At 37.2% G+C, this 22030-nt stretch overlaps 1 pseudogene; it reads right to left on the bottom strand.

Moving 5' to 3' along the window:
* Window positions 1-21743, bottom strand: part of LOC134731319 (small ribosomal subunit protein eS1-like) — a 93577-nt pseudogene extending 71834 nt beyond the window's left edge.
* Window positions 21744-22030: the final 287 nt, after the last annotated feature.

Genomic DNA, 22030 nt, shown 5'->3' with positions numbered 1-22030 from the left:
TGGACTCAACTCTTTGCGATGCATTACTAAAAGGTAGGTATAGAACTCTTTGAGGCTCTCCCTCATTAAATACAAAATCTGCTCCTTTGGTCTCTTTGTATAAATAGTAAATATCAAATAAATATCAGTGATGTGGGGGCTAACATTAGCATCCATATACCTAAGTCAAAATTGCACCACCTAAAAATAATTATATGCTTCCACCCTCAATTTGTGTCTTTGACATAGCTTCTTGTTTCTTACACAGACAGTTGAAATTTGGCATCTACAAGTAAAGAATGAATTTACCCAAGGAACTGGTGGCCATGGCCTAAGGAACTAGTATGACAGATTGACTAAGGATGTTAATAATCATACTTGTAGCTATCATATATGCATAAAGTACTTGCTGTGTTAAGGACAGCTTTAAGTCCTTAATGTATACTAGCTCATTTAATCCTTTCAAAACTCTATAAGGTAATTATTATTCCCAATTTACAGAGAACAAATCGAAGGAAAAATGAGATAAAATCGTTCCTAACATCGCAGTTAGGAACTGCCAGAATTTGAAACTAGGCACTCTCACTCTGAAGTGACATTAGTAGCCACCTGAACTCATTAAATTAGTCAATCAGTTATTCATATATTCATCAAATATTTATCAAATATGCACTATATTTTCAGCACTGTGGTAGACTCCAAGGCATCATGAGTGAGTGATATCAGATATGGTACCTACTTTTATAGAATGTAAGGCCTAGCAGTCAACATGAACATTAATCAAATAGTTACACAAACAAATGTAAAATTGCAATGTTCCTGGCACACAAAGGAGGGATGTATCATGCTATGAGAATCAATCAGGGAGATTAGGGTAAGTTTTGCTGAGGGACTCACACATGCACTAGATATGAAAGATAGGCAGCCTTAAACTAGGCAAAGAGGAAAAAGAAGAGATTTCAAGGCAGAAGAAACACCGTGTACAAATTCTCTGTGGTAGGTGGGAACAGAAAGAGTACTAGTAATTGAAAAAAGGCCAGTGTGAGGTGGGGTCACAGACAGTAAGAGAAATAAGAGGGCAAGACAAGGATGGAAAGGTTTTATAGGTCATGTTAATTTATGTCTTTGCCTTATTTTTTCAAGCACTGAAAGATTTTATATTATTTTATTATTTTTACTCTTAATTTTTTAGAGATAGAATCTCACTCTGTCACCCAGGTTGGAGTGTAGTGGCATGATCATGGCTCACTGCAGCTTCGAACTACTGGGCTCAAGCAACCCTTCCACCTCAACCTCCCTAGTAGCTAGGGCTGTGCCACCACACTCCGCTAAATCTTTTATTTTTTAGAGATTAGATCAGTCACTGTGTTGTCCAGGCTGGTCTCAAACTCCTGGGCTCAGGTGATCTCCTGCCTTAGCCTCCGAAAGTGCTGGGATTACAGGTGTGAGCCACCATGCCCAGCCCAAGCACTGAAAGATTTTAAATGGGGGAAATTACATAAATAGGCTTGTATTTTTAAAAGCCTACTCTAACTTTAATGTTGACAATGGGATGGAAAAAGACCAATGAATATGAATAAATGAGTTAAAAGTTTATTGTAATAGACCAAGTGACAGATGACTGGACTGGAGTGAAGAGGGTGATAAAGAGAAGTGGATTGAATCAAGCTATCATAGGCTTGATTTTTTTATCATAGAAAAATCAATATGGCTCTCTTGCAAAAACGATCTAAGCAAGTTTGGTCACACACAACTATTTTGTTCTTTTTGACAGATAAAGGTAGTCACCAACTGTTGAGTGAAAGGGTTGGCTACTAAGTTATGATAAAACAAGTCTTGGGCCAAATTCTGTTGTACACACAAACATTTAAAACCTATGGCTGAATGTGGTAGCTCATGCCTATAATCCCAGCACTTTGGGAGGCTGAGGTGGGCAGATCACTTGAGGCCAGGAGTTCAAGACCAGCCTGGCCAACATGACAAAACCCTGTCTCTGAAAAAACACAAAAATTAGCTGGACGTCCTGGCACATGCCTGTAATTCCAGCTACTGAGGAGGCTGAGGCAGAGAATCACTTGAACCTGCAAGGCAGAGGCTGCAGTGAGCCAAGATCGTGCCACTGCACTCCGGCCTGGGGGACAGTGAGACTCCATCTCAAAAAATTAAACAGTTATTGACAGGGAGTCATACACAAAACAATTCATATAATCTCTTCAATAAACTCAATTAACATCCAACTCTTTCATGTATTAGTTATCTGTGATGCACAACAAATTACCCCAAAATTTAGTGACTTGAAACAACAGTAAATATTTATTATATCAGAGTTTCTGTAGGTCAGGGATTTGAGAGTAGGTTGGCTGGGTAGTTTTGGTTCAGGGTCTCTCATGAATCAAGATGTTGGCCAGGGCTGTTGTTACCTAAGGCTTAACTGGAACTGGATGGTCTGCTTCCAAGATGGCTCACTCACATGACTGACAAATTAATCTTCACGTTTCCAAAATATCTTATCAGTTACACAGACCAGCTCTATTTGATATGGGAAGAGACTATAAAAAGAGATGAACAGTAAGGATCATTGGTGTCAGGTCACTGAGGGCCAACTTGGAGGCTGGCTACCATATATGACTACCACATGTATGAAAGTTCATTTAAGGCAAATGTGGCAATATTGAGGCAGGATTTAGGCAACCAGAATCCATGGAATCAATAGCTAGATACACAGGACATTTTAGAAATCAAACCTTGGATGCCATTCCTAAAGATAAAGATTATGATGCTTACTAGATTTTTACATCCCATTTTGCAAAGGCAGGACGTCTAAAATATATTAGCCAACGCACATACTTTGAACAACACTAATTTCACCAGTGAAAACACATTGCCACATTGCTTATATTCAATATGCTAATTAGAAAAATTATAATGTTGTTCAAGATAAGTATGACTTGAGCACTTGACATAGCTTCCTCTGGAGTGTGGTCTTTTGATTAAATATTTTCTGACCACACATGGGAATGTGACTTCTTAATTATGGCAAACAAGTGCACTTATAGCCTAAATTAACACACATAATATCACACACACATATATCCACACAATATCATATTATCTATGATCACTTATTTGAAAGTAAATTACAGACATCATTAATACCATCCATTATTTAGAAGATGCAAACCATGAGCAAAAGTAACTATCTTGGCCAATGACTATCACCAAATGGGGCTATTCATGATGGATAAAATAACATACAATGGAAATTACTGAATGGTCATTAGTAAAGCATTCTGGATTGGAATGTGTTGCAGAAAAAGCACTTTTATTGTTTTTATTTTTGAGGAAAAAGCATTTAAGATTATATTATAGGGTTAACATGAGAATTACACAATATATTATTTCAAAGCACTTAGGACAAGTGCCTGGCACGTGCTAAAGTTGTCAGTGTAAACGTGATGATGATGAGAATGATGATGGTAGTGGCGGTGGTGTTGGTGATCATCTAACAACTTCAGATAGATACATGTCTCTTTATGATTATCAGTTATATTGAACACAGCTATACTACCCAGATTCCTTTTCAGGGATGAAAGAGTTCTTTGCTCAGCTTCTGGGAATGACATTGGCTGACAGCTCTCAAAATATCAGCTCCATACAGGAACTGCTCTCAGCCTTACTCAAGGTCACACTCATTTCCAGGAGTCAGCCATTAGATAAATGAGTGGCCACTGATGTACATACAGAGGTTCAACCCCCTGCCTTCATTTGGGATGCCTCTAAAGTGCCTCTCTAGCTTTAGAGCCATCCTAGGGTCAGCTTAGGCTTTATTGTAAGTACATCACAGCCAACTTCTCCCTCTACTCAATCCTGCGTTTCACCAGTGTTGATTCTAAGAGCATTCTCGAATAAATATTCCTGTATGCAAATCTCCATCTCAGGGTCTGTTTTCCAGAGAACATGATCAAGCACATCAACGTTATTTAGTAAATTAGAAGGCTGTATAGCTGGGAATGATGGCTCATGCTGTAATCCCAGTACTTTTGGAGGCTGAGGCAGAAGAATTGCTTGAGGCCAGAAGTTCGAGACCAGCCTGGGAAACATAGCGAAATCTTGTCTCTACAAAATATTTTTTAAAATAATACTTTTTAAAAATTTTAAAAAGAAGACTGCATACACAAATGTACCTGGCCCAGCGCAGTGGCTCACGCCTGTAATCCCAGCACTTTGGGAGGCCGAGGTGGATGAATCACCTGAGGTCAGGAGTTCGAGACCAGCCTGGCCAACATGGTGAAACCCCATCTCTACTAAAAATACAAAAATTAGCCAGGCGTGGTGGTGCGTGCCTGTAATCCCAGCTACTTGGGAAGCTGAGATGGGTGAATTGCTTGAACATGGGAGGTGGAGGTTTCAGTGAGCTGAGATCGTGGCATTGCGCTCCAGCCTGGGTGACAAGAATGAAACTCCATCTCAAAACAACAACAATAACAATAGTAACAACAACAAAAATGTACCCTTTCTATTGTTTGGTAATGATTAACACAAGGTATGAGATAAAGTTATATATGAAATTAAAAGTATTGCCGGGCGTGGTGGCTCACGCTTGTAATCCCAGCACTTTGGGAGGCCGAGGTGGGTGGATCACGAGGTCAGGAGATCAAGACCACGGTGAAACCCCGTCTCTACTAAAAATACAAAAAAATTAGCCGGGCGTGGTGGCGGGCGCCTGTAGTCCCAGCTACTCGGAGAGGCTGAGGCAGGAGAATGGCGTGAACCCAAGAGGCAAAGCTTGCAGTGAGCCGAGATCGCGCCACTGCACTCCAGCCTGGGTGACAGAGTGAGACTCCGTCTCAAAAAAAAAAAAAAAAAAAAAAAAAGTATTGTTCATTTAGATTAGAAATTTGACATCTTAAGTTGGTACTAGAGACTAATAGAACAAATTATTAATTGAAATGTTTATCATATTAAATACTTTCTTGCTGGAAAATTTGAAAATGTATATACAACTGTTCATCTAATGTATGGGAGCACAAAAGGCCATGAAAACTTTTAACACAACAAAGTTGGCGTACAGATTCTGTTTGTCAGGATAGGCTAGGGAATAATGCTGATAGTTATAAACTAAACAAAAATCTGAGAGTCCTATCACATGACAGTTTCTTACTCAGGCAAATCTGCCGAGAGTGCAGGAGTTTCTCCATGTCAGCCCTTCACATAGTGACTCAACATTCCAGATTGCTCCCTTTTTCTGGTGTCTCCATTTCAATGTGATATCTCAGGGCTCTTCGTTCCAGAAAAGACAGTATGGATGGGCAAATCATACACTGACTCTTACATGCTTTGGCATGGAAGTGATACATATCACCTTTGGTCACTGTTCATTGATAGAACTAGTCACATGGCCCTGCTCAACTTGCAGAACTAAGAAATGTAAAATTTTACATATCCAGAAAAGACAGGAAGACTGAAAATACTGGCAAACATTGGTAATCTCATTGACAGGGGAAGTTACACTGTCCAAGGAAAGCTAATATTTTAGTATCCATAAGGATTATCTTATTAAAAATCCACTTTTTATGTTGTTTTTGAGATAGGGTCTCACTCTGTCACCCAAACTGGAGTGCAGCAGTGTGATCAGAGATCACTACAACCTCGACCTCCTGAGCTCAAGCAATCTTCCCACCTCAGCCTCCCTTGTAGCTGGGACTACAGGTGCATGCCACCACACCCAGTTAGTAAAAAAAATTTTTTTTTGTAGATATGGAGTCTCACAATGTTGCCTAGGCTGGTCTTGAACACCTGGGCTCAAGTGATCCTCCCACCTCAGCCTCCCAAAGTGCTGGGATTACAGTCATGTGCCACCCAGCAAAAATTCCTCTCTGGAGACAAACTTCCTGCATAGATTTTATCCTAGAAAAGTAATTGTAAGCTCCTATGTTTATTATGTAACTTGAATGAAAGTAAATTTATTAAGTATATAGACAGACTCAGCAGCTAAAGTAGAATTTAGCAAGGCATAGATAGTCTCTTCAGTTGTAAGACAAACAGTAAAAATAGACCACTTTGAGTGGGCAGTGAAAATTTTGGTATAATTTTTTTCCCAGAGGTTTTCCTGAAAAGATGATTGTAAAATTTAAAAATAAGAATAAAACACAGTCACACGTTGCTTAACAGACAAGAATACGTTCTGAGAAATGCATCATTAGGTGATTTTGTTGTAGGAAAATCATAGAATATACTTACACAAGCCTAGATGGTATTGCCTACTACACACCTAGACTGTACAGTATAGGTGATTACTCTTAGATTATAAACATAGCATGTTACTGTACTGAATGCTCTAAGCAATTGTAACACAGTGGGAAGTACTTTGGTATCTAAACATAGAAAAGATACAGTAAAAATACAGTATAAAAGATTAAAAATGGTACACCTGTCTAGGGCACTTCCATGAACAGAGCTTGCAGTACTGGAAGTTGTTCTGGATGAGTCAGTGAGTGAGTGGTGAGTGAATGTGAAGGCTGAGGACATTACTGTCCAGTACTGTAGACTTTATAAGCACTGTACACTTAGGCTACCCCAAATTTATTTTTAAAAATATTCCTTAAATAATAAATTAATCTTAGCTTACTATAAATTTTTCATGGTTTTGTTCCTTTTTAACTTTTAAAAAACTATTTATATCTAATAAATATACATATTTCTGGGGTACATGCATACAATGTGTAGGATCAATCAATGTATTTAGGATATCCATCACCTCAAACATTTATTATTTCTTTGTGTTGTGAACATTTCAAATATTCTCTTGCAGCTATTTTTAAATATGCAATAAATTATTGTTAACTATAGCCATCCTACATGCTATTAAACATTAGAACTTATCCCTTCTTCCTGTGTGTTCCTACCCTTTAACCAACCTCACTTTACTCACTCCACCACACCCTTCCTAATCTCCAGTAACTTTTTTTCTACTCTCTACCTCTATGAGATCAACTTTCTTAGCTCCCACATGAGTGAGATTATGCAATATTTGTCTTTCTGTACCTGGCTAATCGCACTTAACATAATGACCTCCAGTTCTGTCCATATTGCTACAAATGATAGGATTTTATTCCCTTTTTGTTGCAGAATAGTATTCCATTGTGTATATATAGCACATTTTCTTTATCCATCTGTTGCGGGATGCTTAGTTTGATTTCATACCTTGACTATTGTGAATAGTGCTGCAATAAACAACGGAGTGAAGATGTCTCTTTGATATACTGATTTCCCTTCTGGGGAGATAAATACCCAGTAGTGGAATTGCTGGATTATATGGAAGTTGTATTTTCAGTTTTTGAGAAACCTCCATACTGTTTTCCATAATGGCTGTATTGTTTTTGTTGTTGTTGTTTTTTTGTGTGTGCGTGCGTGCGTGTGTGTGTGTGTGTGTTTGTGTTTTGAGATGGAGTCTCACTCTGTCACCCAGACTGGAGTGCAGAGGCATGATCTCGGCTCACTGCAATCTCCACCTCCCAAGCTCAGATGATTCTCCCACCTCAGCCTCCCAAGTAGCTGGGATTACAGGTGTGTCCCACCATGCCTGGCTAATTTTTGTATTTTTAGTAGAGATGGCCAGGCAGGTCTTGAACTCCTGGCCTCAAATGGTCTGCCTACCTTGGCCTCCCAAAGTTCTGGGATTACAGGCATGAGCCACTGCACCTGGCCAATAGCTGTACTAATTTACATTCTCACCAACAGCGTATGTTTCTTTTTCTCTGCATCCTGGCCAGCATTTTTTTGTTGTCTTCTTAAAAATGTTTAATTATTAGTATTTTTTAGAGATGGGTTCTCATTATGTTACCCAGGCTAGAGTGCAGTGATCACAGGTGTGATCATAGCACACTGCAGCTTAAATTCCTGGCCCCAACCTCCTGAGTAGCTGGGATCACAGACAAATGCCACCACACCTATTTTTTTGCCTTTTTGATAATAGCCATTCTAACTGGGGCGAGATGATATCTCACTGTAGTTTTGATTTGCGTTTCCCTGATGTTTAGTGATGTTGGGCATTTTTTTCATGTATTTGTTGGCCGTTTGCTTGCTTTCTTTCGAGAAATATCTATTCAGATCCTTCACCCACTTTTTAATGAGATTTTTTTTTCCTGTTGAGTTTCTAGTATATTCTGGATATTAGTCCCTTATCAGATTAATAGTTTGCAAATACTTTCTGTCACTCTACAAGTCATCTCTTCACTCTGTTGATTGTTTCCTTTGCTGTGCAGAAGTTTTTTAGTTTAACATAATCCCATTTATTTATTTATTTTTGTTTCTGTTGCCTGTGCTTTTGAAGTCTTAGCCATAAAATATTTGGCTAGACCAATGTAGACCAACATCCTGATGTGTTTCTTCTGTGTTTTCTTTTAGTAGTTTTACAGTTTGGAGTCTCATATTTAAGTTTTTAAATTCATTTTGAATTGATATTTGTATATGGTGAGAGATAGGAATTTAGTGTCATTCTTCTGTATACGGATATCCAATTTTCCCAACATGATTTATTAAAGAGAATATCCTTTCCCCAATGTATATTCTTGGCATGTTCATAAAAAATCAGTTGGCTATAAATAGATGGATTATTCTTGGGTTCTCTATTCTGTTCCATTGGTATATGTGTCTGTTTTCATACCAGTAACATGTTGTTTGGGTTACTATAGCTTAGTAGTATATTTTGAAGTCTGGTTGGTCAATGTCTTTCACTTTGTAATTTTTGCTCAGGAATGCTTTGGCTACTCAGGGCCTTTTGTGGTTCCATAAAATTTTAGGATTTTTTTTTCTATTTCTGTGAGTAATTTTATTGGTGTTTTGATAGGCATTGCATTGAATCTGTAGATTACTTTCAGTAGTATGGTCATTTTAACAATATTAATTATTTCTATCCATGAACATGAGATATCTATTTGTTTGTGTCCTTTTCAATTTCTTTCATCAATGTTCTGTCGTTTATGGCATAGAGGTCTTTTACCGCCTTGGTTACATTTAGTTTTTTTTTGTAGCTATTGTAAATGGAATTGCTTTCTTAATGTATTTTTCAGCTTGTTTGTTATTGGCGTATAGAAACACTACTGATTTTTGCATGTTGGTTTTGGATCCTGAAACTTTACTGAATTTGTTTATCAGTTCTAAGAGCTTCTTGGTGGAATCTGTTTTGTCTTGTTTTGTTTATTAACAGTGTCTTGCTCTGTCACAACCCAGGCTACAGTGCAGTGGCATGATCATTGCTCACTGCAGCCTTGAACTCCAGGGCTCAAGTGATCCTCCCACCCCAGGCTCACAAGTAGCTAGGACAACAGGCATGTGCCACCACACCTGGCTAAAGTTTTTAACTTTTTTTAGAGATTGGGGTCTCACTATGTTGCCCAGGATGGTCTTGAACCCCTGGGCTCAAGTGATCCTCCTGCCTCAGCCTCTCAAAGTGCTGAGATTACAGGCATGAGTCACCATGCTCAGCCTTTTTGGTGGAGTCTTTAGGTTTTTCTAGATATAAGATTATGTTGTCTGCAAAGAGAAAATATATGACCTCCTTTTTTCCAACTGGATGTCTTTTAATTCTTTCTCTTGCCTGATTGCTCTGGCTAGGACTTCCAGTACCATGTTGAATAAGAGTGGTGAAAGTGGTCATCCTTGTCTTGTTCCAGTTCTTTGCAGAAAGGCTTTCAGCTTTTGCCTGTTCAGTATGATTTTAGCTCTGGGTTAACCATATATGGCCCTTAATATGCTGAGGTATGTTCCTTCTATGACTAATTTGTTGAGAGTTTTTATCATGAAGGAAGTTAAATTTTATCAAATGCTTTTCTGTATCTGTTAAGATGATCATAAAGTTTTTGTCCTTCATTCTGTTGACATCACACTTATTAATTTGCATACGTTGAACCATGCTTGCATCCCTGGGATAAAGCCCACTTGATCATGGTGTATTATCTTTTGATGTGTTGTAACTTTTTACTTTATAAACTTTTTATTTTTAAAAACTTTGTAACTCTTTTGTAATAACACAGTTTAAAACACAAATACATTGTGCAGCTGGATAAAAATATTTTTTCTTTATATCCTTATGCTATAGCCTTTTTTCTATTTAAAAAAATGTTTTAAATACTGTAATCCCAGCACTTTGGGAGGCCGAGGCGGGCGGATCACAAGGTCAGGAGATCAAGACCATCCTGGCTAACACGGTGAAGCCCCGTCTCTACTAAAAGTACAAAAAATTAGCCAGGCGTAGTGGTGGGCACCTGTAGTCCCAGCTACTTGGGAGGCTGAGGCAGGAGAATGGCATGAACCCAGGAGGCGGAGCTTGCAGTGAGCCGAGATCGTGCCACTGCACTCCAGCCTGGGCAACACTGCGAGACCCCATCTAAAAAAAAAAAAAAAAAAGAATGAAGACACAAACACATCAGCCTAAGCCTACATAGGGTCAAGATAATCAATATCACTGTCTTTCACCACCATATCTTGTCCCACTGGAAGTTCTTCAGGGACAACAACACACAGGGAGCTGTCACCTCCTATGATAACAATGCCTTCTTCTGGAATGCCTCCTGAAAGACCTGCCTAAGGCTGCTTAACAGTTAACTTTTTTTTTAATAAGTATAGGAAATATACTTTAAAATAATGATAAAAAGTATAGTATAGCAAACATATAAGCCAGTGACAGTTGTTTGTTATCATTATCAAGTATTATATACTATGGATAATTGTGTGTGCTAGGCTTTTATACTAGACTGGCAATGCAGTAGGTTTGTTTACACCAGCATCACTACAAACACGTGCAATGTGTTGTGCTACATTACAATTACTACAATGTCACTAGGCAATAGAAAATTTTCAGCTTCATTATAATCGTACGGGACAACCATTGTATGTAAGGTCAGACATAGGCCAAAATGTCGTTATGAGGTACCCGGCTGAAGTTGTTTTATGTATAAATAAAAGTGAGCTTTGCCTAAATTTAATTCCACATTTGAGCATCTACTACTTTAAAAAGGACTCTCAGGGCACTGTAGCTCATACCTGTAATCCCAGAACTTTGGGAGGCCAAGCAGAAGGATTGTTGAGTCCAGGGATTCAAGACCAGCCTGGACAACATAGCAGGACTCTGTCTTAAAAATAAATAAGTAAATAAAATAAAAGGAGTAAAATTCCCCTGTCAGGTAAGTATACCTCACACCCTTATTTCTATGGCATTCTTCAATAAGAAAAACATTCATATGAGAAACATTCCATATTATAGATTATAAGACACCTCATACTATGAAAAGTTCAAACATGAAAAGAGTCCACGAAAACAAAAGTGAATGAAGATACAAATTTCCATGCTTTCCAGACCTTAAACATAAACATATTAATTTATTTTTGGCATACAGTCCTATATAATTTTATCACATGCAATTGTTTAATATAATGGTCACCACAATCAAGATATAAAACTATTCCATCACTCCAGAGAAATTATCTTATGCTGCCCACTCATGGTCACACCCTCCCCACAACCCTAACCCCTGGCACTACTGATAAGTTCTTCATTGCTGTGATTTTGCCATTTTGAGAATGTTATATAAACAGAATCACATAATACATAACCTTTTGAGATTAGCTTTTATTTCAGTCAGCATAACAGCCTTGAGATGCACTCAAGTTGTTGTATGTATCAATAGTGCTTTCCTTTTTATTGCTCAGTAGGATTTCATGATAGGGTTATACCAGTTATCAATTGGAGGACATCTGATTGTTTCATTTTGGGCTATTGCAAATAAAGCTGATATGAACATTTATGTACATGTTTTTGTGTGTAAATTTTGATCTCCCTAGAATGAATATCCAGTAGTTGTATTACTGGGTTGTATAGTAAGTGCATGTTTAACTTTATAAGAAACTGCCAAACTGTTTTCTAGAGTGGTGGTATCATTTTATATTAGCATCAGCAATGTATGAGAGATCTAGTTACTCTGCATTTTGTCAACACTTGATATCATCAGTACTTTTTATTTTAACCATTCTAACAGGTGTCTGGTGATATCTCATTGAGGTGTTAATTTGCACTTTTCTAATGGTCAATTATCTTGATATATAATAATGCTTTACACTTATATCATGTCTTGCATTTTTGCAAATAATGTTTTAAACATCTCAATTAATCTTCACAAGTACAGTGTGGCTTATTTATTTTATTTATTTATTTTTTTTGAGACAGACTCTCAATCTGTTGCCCAGACTGGAGTGCAGTGGCTTGGTTTCAACTCACTGCAACCTCCACCTCCCAGGTTCAAGGAATTCTTGTGCCTCAGCCTCCTGAGTAGCTGGGATTGCAAGCGCCTGCCACAACACCAGGCTAATTTTTGTATTTTTTAGTAGAGATGCGGTTTCACCATGTTGGTCAGGCTGGCCTTGAACTCCTGACCTCAAGTGATCTACCTGCCTCGGCCTCCCAAAGTGCTGGGATTACAGGTGTGAGCCACTGCACCCGGCCTAGGGTGGTTTATTTCAATTGATAAAAAGCTGATATATAAATCTGGAACAGAGAAAAATGTTGTTACTCTAAAGCAGAATCAAAAGAGTTTAAAGCTCAAAAAGAAATAGAGGTACTTTAGTCAAACGTCCCCATTCTACAGAGAACTAAGTTCCAGGGGGATTAAATGGCTTCTCGTACAGCTGGAATCACACCCAAAAACCACACTTCCGATGCTTGAATCTCTTCCATAATGTCCGATCAAGGAAGTGATAATTTATGCTTGAATCTTTCAAGTGACTGGGAAACCACTCAGTTTTTGCCCTGTTCTTTTTGGATGTGTTTCCTGACATTGAACTGAAATGACATATAAACAAGTGACTAAGTCTGCAAGTATTTTGACATCGAGTTGAAATGGCTTGCTATAGCTCCTGCCAATGGGTCTAGTTCCATCCTCTGAGACCTTCCAGTGGAAGCGTGATAACTTTTTCACATGGCAGGACGTCAGATGCTTGAAAACAGTCATCATGATCTCATATGTATACATTCCAGGCTAAACATTTACATTTTCATTCAGCCGTTCTTAAGGTGAGTTTCTTCATCATTCTGCTTGCTTTTATGTAAACCAGTCCTAGATTTCTTACGGTGCAAAATACTGAAGAAAATATTCCTAGTAATACAGCCAGAGTATATACATTTTCCAATTATTCATAACTACTGCAAGAAATAATGTAATGTCCTTGCCTTTCACTTAGTATATCATGAGTATTTCTTTATATCATTAAAAACTATCTGTAAGTGTATTTTTAAAATTTTAAGTTGAATCCTTTATTTTAAAATTGTGTTTATTTTTTGAATGTGTTACATGCACATGGCACAAAATTCAAAACATTCAAGAGGTTTTACAGTAAAAAAATCATTTTTTCCCAGACTTCTGGTTGACTATAACATGCTATTCTATAATATGACATAATATTTCAGACACCCGTTTTTTAGAGACATAACTGTTTATGATTATGACACTATCATATGGCTATACTATCTTTTTAATCATTCATGTTAAACTTTTTTGCCATTATAAATAATTTGATTATAAACTTCCTTATATATATATATATATATAAAACATTATGAATATATTTTAGATTGTTTTTAAAGTAGATTCTTAGAAGATAATTGCTGCATTAAATAGTATGGCTTGTACATAATAACTTTCCACAAAATTACTATTTTATGTTTGTACCAGCTGTATATGTTTAAGGTAAATATTATTTTTTCCAGCTTATTAAATGTCTAAAGGTGTTTCACACATGCCAGTGCCTGTCCATATCATACAATTAAATGTAGTTTTTATTTTTTACTAAATATAATGCTAAATATAATGCCTTATAATTAATATTTGTTATATTTTATCTGTTTACAAGTTTGTTTTATTCACCAGATTTTAAACTCCTGCAGTCCAACATACCTTATTCATATTCTAAAGCCTAACATAGACATTTACACAGAGTTGATATTCCAGAAATTTGTGACATCTAAATGAGTGAATAAACTTAAAAATCCTACTAGTTTGTTGGACTCTGCCTATATTGTTATAGACTCTCAAAATTTTATTGATTCTAATTATGCCCATATAGAATTTAGCCCAGAGTCAACATCAAGCTGTTCCAAGGTTTGGAAAAAATACTATCCTTCCTGACTTTGAATCAGGTAAAAATTTGATGAATATGAATTCTATGTTTTCTTTTAAGTCAATGAAACACAGATGACCCAGGACTGTAATTCTATACTAAAAACCTCTGGAGAGGCTGACTGCCATCTAGGAGTCAGTACCTTTTGGATGCTAAGTCCTTCTCTGACAGTACTACCATCTAGCCTCCTCAACCCCTCCAACTTACTCACAAGGATATGATAAAAAAAAAAAAAAAGTCACTAATACCTCATGGGCATGGGAAAAATATTACCTACTGAATTTTATTGGTTGACTAGCCTAGTAACACTATCAGAAAGAAAATTAAATTAGACTGAAATAAATTATCATAGATAAACCCATGCTGTATTTGATTGATTACTGCTTTCTCTTATAGATGCTCCCAGAGCATCCTTTAATTATTCCTTTTAGATTGTTGCCTAGGATCAGCATGGTCCTGGCTGGTTATCAGGGGTGTTGGAGAATCTCAGCTGAATGAATAAAGTCCTAGTCAAATAAAGATTATTTATTTGGGAGGGTTTCCATGTGATATGGATTATCATTTTATATCACTGGCACTCCCGTAGATGTCCTTATAATCTTTTCTGTATTTCTTAGGGTTTGTGACTACTTAGACTACCGAAAAAGTACTTTTTCCTATTACTTTGAATGAGGTCGAGTAAAGTACCTGCATACAGACAGCTGTGACTCCTGCTACACCTGAAGGGGATGGGAAGTGGGAAGCAGTTGTCAATTAAACAGAGACTCTGATCACATGAAATACTCTCTGGGTGATCTATGGATATTACCTTGGCTGCCACATGACTTCCCGGTTCTGGTAACCTGTAGTAACCCTATCATGTCTATTTCAAACTCTGGCAATCTCTGTCAGAGCAGAGACTGTGGGGTCTGTAATTTGCTCATTCCATTCTGGTTCTCATAGTCCCGCCAAGAAGTCCCTTAGACCTCCTCTACCCTCCAGCACCCATTTCATTATCTCCCATTCCCTCCAGCCCAGGAAAACCTAATTGTGATGGTTAATTTTATGTGTCAACTTGGCTGTGTTAAGGGCTATCCAGATAGATGATAAAACAATATTTCTGTGTGCCTATGTGAAGAAATTAGCATTTGAATCAAGACTGACTAAAGATCTGCTCTACCAGTGTGGGTGGGCATCATCCAATTCACTGGAAGCCTGCCCAAATAGAACAAAAAGGGCAAAGAAAAGGTGATTTGCTTTCTTCTTGAGTTGGGACCTCCATCTTCTCCTACCCTTGGACATCAGAGCTCCTGGTTCTGCAGTAGTCAGACTCTAGGACTTATACTAGCATCCCTACCCCACATTCTCAGGCCTTACATTGGGTGTTAAGTTATTGATTCTCCTGGTTCTCAGCCCTTTGAACTTGAACTTAATTACACCACTGGCTTTCCTGGTTCTCCAGCTTGCAGATGGCAGATCTTGGGTCTCTGTGATTGAGCCAATTTCCATAATAAATTATCTATCTATCTATCTATCTATCTATCTATCATCTATTATCTATCTAAAAAAGATAAGTTGAGGTACAATAAAATTTTAAAGAGTTTATTTGAGCAAACAGTGATTCACAAATTGGGCAACTCTAAACCAGAAGTGGTTTGGGAGCTCTGCTGAAGGAATGCAGTGGGGAGACTTTTATAGGAGGAACATGAAAGCAAAGAAAATATTTGATTGGTTACAGTTATATCATTTCCTTCTTTGGTCATCCTCTTGGAAAGTCCCTAGCTACATAACTATAAAGTTGCTTCTGATTGATTGAGCTTAAGTTCTGTGCTATATTCATTTACCGGAAATAGCTTCAGTTAAGTTTTAGATTATGTTTGCAAATCAAGCAAGGTTAACTTATGAGGCCTAACTGGGTTTGTCTGATTCTTCAGGCATGGTCTCCATTTTAATTTGCTTTAACAACATGTATCATTCTATTGGCTTTGCTTCTCTGGAGAACCCTGACTAATACACAAGTCTCTTAGAGATATTATTGGATTCTCTTTGAACTCTGTGTATTTTACAGGGCTTCTGTAACAAATTACCACAAACCGATGGCTTAAAACAATAGAAATTTATTCTCTTACAGTTCTGAGGCCAGAAGTCCAAAATCAATGCATTAGCAGGGCTGTACTTCTACGGGAGGATTGAAAATCTGTCCTTGGCCTTCTCCAGCTTTAGTGGCTGTCAGCATTCCTTGATTTATGATCACATTACTCCATTCTCTGCCTCCACGGTCACAACTACCCCCTCCTCTTCTCCATGTCTTCTCTTCTGTCATATATGAATACATGTCATTGACTTTACAGTCCACCAGATAATCCAGGATGATCTCCTCATCTCAACGTTCTTAATTACATCTGCAAAGACCTTGTTATCCAAATAAGGTACCATCCACGATTCTAGGATTAGGAGGAAGGCTTACCTTTTGCAGGGGCCACCATTCTACCCCTACATCTTACCTAAGAATAAAATTTTTTCTTCTTTCAAGCTTTGCCTCTTGAAGTTCTGAAGAAATTTAAGACCTGTTCTTTTCTCATCACCTTAGCTTTGAAGACTAAGGTCTCCATTTTAAGCACTCCTTTGGCAAATTCAGTCTATTCTTTTGTTTCAGTTGATTTTTTTTTTGGAATTTCTTCTTCTTTTGGTTAAATGACACCAATGGGTAAAAAAGTTACTTAGTTAAAAAAAAAAAATTCAGGGATTGAGATTTCCACTTTTCAACCTGAAGGCTGATATTTTCCCATGTTTAGTGTTCTATTACGTTTTCCATAATTCCTCAAAGATGAGTACCACTGTTCTCAGATCTCATTTGTACTTTTTCCCCCAAAGGCTGTAATGTAAAATACCCAGAGCAAATGTTGTAATCTAAATTCAAACTGTTAGGTACTCTCTTAGAATTTCTTCCCCTAATTAGGAACAGTATTGCTTTCTGTCAATATCTATAATATGCTTCTGAGTAATATTAAGTTGCTCATTGGTGTGAGCCTGGCTCAGTGTTTTGAATGTATTACTTCTATTAACGAGAAAAATCCTATGGGAAAGATATTGATATGTCCATTTTATAGATGGGGAAAAGGATACCCAGAATAATATAACTAGTAATGTTGTCAAAGACAAAATTTCAACAAATGTAAAGATCTAATTGGCTTTTATTAGTGATTCTAGAATTGGGCAGCATCTCATTCTATACAATAGAATACTGCTTCAGTAAGTTGAGCAGAGGAAGTGGGTTTTATAGGCAGAAAGGGGCTAAAGAAAGCAGAACTAAGGAATAAAAAGTATATTGATCATTTCAAAATGTTACTTTCTTTATAGGGTTAAAAAAGAGAGGACTTCCTTATCACGCTGATTAAAATTGGCCTGTTTGGAGATTTGGCTGTTTTCTCCCTCCTGATTTCTTGGAAGGTCAGATAAACAACTTAGTTTTGGTTTGGTGACCTGGAGTTTTAGTATGAGTGACTCCATTTTGGTTTGGTCTGGAGGGGCCTAGTGCAGGAGCCCAATCCAAAACAATAGCCTCCCATAAATTTTGTTAAACAGTGTTGAAACAGAATTAAACCCAGGTTTGCCTGGCCCCACAAACACATGTTCTTTCTATTATGTCAACCCACTTCTCTAGTCTCCTTTGTAGAGAATGAAGCAAATAGTAGTTAAGGAGTTCTTTCTCTGTCAGCTCTAACCTTACAGTAGAAGCTGCTAGTGGGCGTTTCCCTTTCTTCATCATCTTCTGGTTCTGAACAGAATTTTAAAAGGCCTGTTCTTTGCCCTTCTTAGCATTTTTTGCAAGTCTCACCTCATTTGGGGGTTTCAGGTTTCTTGACACTATCCTTTAGGGCCCATGTTACCTTCTTATAATTATCCTTGGTATGCGCTTGCTTTCTCCCAAGGTTTCTGTCACTTCCAATTAGCCAAACAATTCCTCCTTGTTGGTCAGAATTAGGTTCCCAGTTGCTCTGCTGGGACATGAAATCATGAGAAGGGCAAGTCAAAAACTTGTCAGATGTTTTTGATTTTAGCCCAATAAAACTTTTAATGTGGTCCAGCTATTTAAATTTTCTTTTTTGTTTGTTGCATTGTTATAGGTATTGACAAATAGTATACTGAGGGCATTGTGCTATCAAAAATTAATTCCTCTATGGAGAATTCCAATGTAGCAATATATTTGAAACCAGTTTTTGTTGTTTTTGGAAACAGGGTCTCACTCTGTTGCCCAAGCTGGGGTGCAGTGGCATGATCATGGCTCATTATAGCCTCAACCTCCCAGGCTCAAGCCATCCTTCTGTCTCAGACTTCCAAGTAGCTGGTACCACAGGTGTGAGCCACCATGCCTGGTTAATTTTGTAATTTTTTTGTACAGATGGGGGTGGGGGGTCTCACTATGTTGCCCAGGCTGGTCTTGAACTCTTGGCCTCAAGCAATCCTCTCACTTTAGCCTCCCGAAGTGCTGGGATTACAGGCCCGAGCCACAGTGCCCAGCTGAAATTAGTTTTAAGTCTTTTGTATAAAACGCTAAAGCAGTTCCAAACTTCCCATTGTCTATATGTACACATGGCTATTTTAGCACATTCTCATTTGTTAGCCTCCACTAAAATTCGCCATGTGGAAAAATATTTTCTTTCTAATACACTAATCTATTTGTACGTCACATCTTGAGTGTAATCCCAAACCAGAAGATAGGAAATGGGATGGGAAATATGACCTCTTTGAAGCAAAACATGTCAGAAAGCCTATGAAATAAGATCACAAAGTAGAGGGCCATGAATTGGGGTGGGAAAAATATTATAATTCTTGCTAACTTCTAAGTAAGATTTAGGATTTCTTTCCATTGTGAACATATGCAAAAAACCACAGTGTTATTACAAGTATTTTGGTGACTTTTTCACTTATAAAAATCACAAACATTTTCCTATCACACTACTAGATTTGTAGATATCTCAAGATACAATTAGTATTATTTCAAAATTATACATTAGACCTGCTAGATTTTATTATTTAATGCATTAATAAAAAGTACAGGTATAGTATACATTTGTTAAATATTTTGATTATCATATTTTAGTATAATTGATTTTATTTATAATCCTGTGCATTATATTTGATGTACAAAAAACATTACTCTAAAAAGGACTCTATAGGCTTCACCAGACTGTCAAAGGGATCTGTGGCATAAAAAAGGTTAAGAAAATCTGTTATGGACTCTGGCATGGTAGTTAAGAGCATGTAGTCTGAAGTCACACTGCTTGGGTTCAAATTCTGCCCTGTCACATATAATATGACTTTGGTTAAATTATGTATAATCTTTGTGTCTTAGATTCTTCCTGTGTAAAATGGAGATAATAATGCCTACCTAAAAGTCTTGCTATGAAGTAATATCGGTAACAAGCTTAATACAATGCCAGCCACACAGTATGTTATTCATCCCTGTATCCACCCAGATGAAAAGAATTTCATTTGGATCCTATTTATATTTGTCTTACAAATTTTTTTTACTGTGTTGTCACTAACACAGTGACTAACACTGACTAAAGTTTTTAGTTATATTTTAAAATACTGACTAGTTTTAAATTATATTTTAAAAATACATGTATAAGGAAAAATGATAAAGACTCACATGCCCTCCATCCAGTTTAAGGAGAAAAAAGTTACTTTTACTCTAAAAAGGATGCATATAATTTATTATCCAAACAGTGACAATTTGGGGAGTGACAGTGCTATTAATCATTACACCAGGCAATCAGCAGACCACAACTGTGCTAGGTAAACCAGGACTGTTTGGCCAAACCAACACATATAATTATCATACTCTTAAGCTCCTTGTTCACCTTTTCCTTACTTCATTCCCTTCCCTCTGTAGCTAGATGAAATCACTGTCTTGAATTTGTGCTTATCATTCTTTTGCTTTAATTTATAGATTTACTTATGTTTGTACCCGTAGGCTATTTACTTTCATTGGTTCTTTATATAAATGGAATCCTACTGTAAAATTCTTTTGAGAATTGTTTTTTTGCTCAACATTTTGTTAGAGATTTATCTATGTCCATGAACTCGTAATTCATTTTTTCCACCACTATATTCTACTGTATGAGCATATACAATGTATTTAATCACTCTACTGTTGATGGACAGTGGATTTTCTTCCACGTTTTACTGTTACAAATGCCATTATGAATTTTCTTGCTCATGTCTCCTGCTATATATTTTTCCTGGGTCACAGAAGATGTGCATCTTCAGCTACTAGATAATACCATATTGTTTCCCAAATTGATTATATCAATTCATACTCCAACCAGCAATGTATAAGAATTGTAATATTGCCAGACTTTTACATTTTTGTTCATCTGGTGGGTGTGAAATGATATTTCCTTGTGGTTGGGTATCTTTTCAGGTTTTCTCCTGTATGAATTGCCTGTTGGGGTGGAGAGCATTATCTTCATTTTCATTGAATTGTAGTGGTTCTTTACACAGTGTGAATACTAATCCTTTCAATAGTCATATGTGTTGCAAAGATCTTTTCCCAGTTTGTGACTTGTCTTTTATTTTCCTATGGTCTCTTTTTCCTTTTTAACTTTTTATTATGGAAAATGAAAACATACCATAGTATCCCTTTATCTGTGGTTTTGCTTTCCATGGTTTTAGTTACCTGCAGTCACCTCATGTCCAAAAATATTAACTGAAAAATTCCAGAAATAATTCATTAGTTTTAAATTGCACATCATTTTGAGCAGCATGATGAACTCTGCCATTCTGCTTCATCTTGCCCAGGATGTGAGTCCTGCCTTTGTCCAGTGTATCTATGCTGTATATGCTACCCACCTGTTAGTCACTTAGTAGACTTCTTGGTTATCAGATCAAGTGTAGCGGTATCACAGTGTTTGTGTTCTTTACTTTACTTAATAATGGCTCGGAGTGCAAGAGCGGTGATGCTGGCAATTTGGATATGCCAAAGAGAAGCTGTAAAGTGTTTCCTTTAAGTGAAAACATAAAAGTTCTCAATAAGGAAAGAAAAAACACAGTATATACAGGGTCCAGTACTATCCTCAGTTTCAGGCATCCACTGGGGGTCTTGGAACGTATTCTCTACAGAAAAGTGGGGATTTACTGCATGTAAAAGTATGCAGAACAGAATACTTAGTCCCCATATACCTATTACTCAACAATTCTGAACTCATAACCAATCTTGATTTATACTACCACCTACTTTCTGCATCTCTTATCTTGAAGCATACCCCAGACATATCACTACATCTCTAAATATTTCAGTATGTATTTCTAAAAGGAATCTTTAAAAATTACTATGATCACACAAAAATGGTTTAATTCCCTAATATCATCAAATATTAAACAAGCATTCGTATTTCTATAAATGTGCCCTTACAAAATTTTTCAAAAATGAAATTTGAATAATGATACAGATAAAATCCTGTGGTAGACAACCTCCAAAATGGCACCCAATAATCCCTTCTCATACTGTACTTGGTTGGTGTGTGTGTCTGTTAGTCTGTTCTGCATTGCTATAAAACAATACCTGAGGCTGGGTAATTTATAAAGGAAAGAACTTCATTTGGCTCACAGTTCTGCAGGCTGTAGAAGCATGGCACCAGCATCTGCTTCTGGTGAAGGTCTCAGGAAGCTTTTCGTCATGGCAGAAGAGAAGGGGAGCAGCATGTCACATGGTGAGAAAGGGAGCAAAAGAGATGACAGGCTCTTTTAAACAACCAGCTCTTGTGTGAACTCACATAGTGAGAACTCACTCATTGCCACAAGGACAGCGCCAAGCCATTCATAAGGGATCTACCCTCATGAACCAAACACCTATCACCAGCCCCACTTCCAACATTGAGGATCACATTTCAACATG

This window comes from Symphalangus syndactylus, chromosome 11 (genome assembly GCF_028878055.3).
Source record: "Symphalangus syndactylus isolate Jambi chromosome 11, NHGRI_mSymSyn1-v2.1_pri, whole genome shotgun sequence".
NCBI classification, from domain to species: domain Eukaryota; kingdom Metazoa; phylum Chordata; class Mammalia; order Primates; family Hylobatidae; genus Symphalangus; species Symphalangus syndactylus.
The sequence above is the reverse complement of the archived record's forward strand: the minus strand, read 5'-3'. Positions and strand labels throughout refer to the sequence as shown.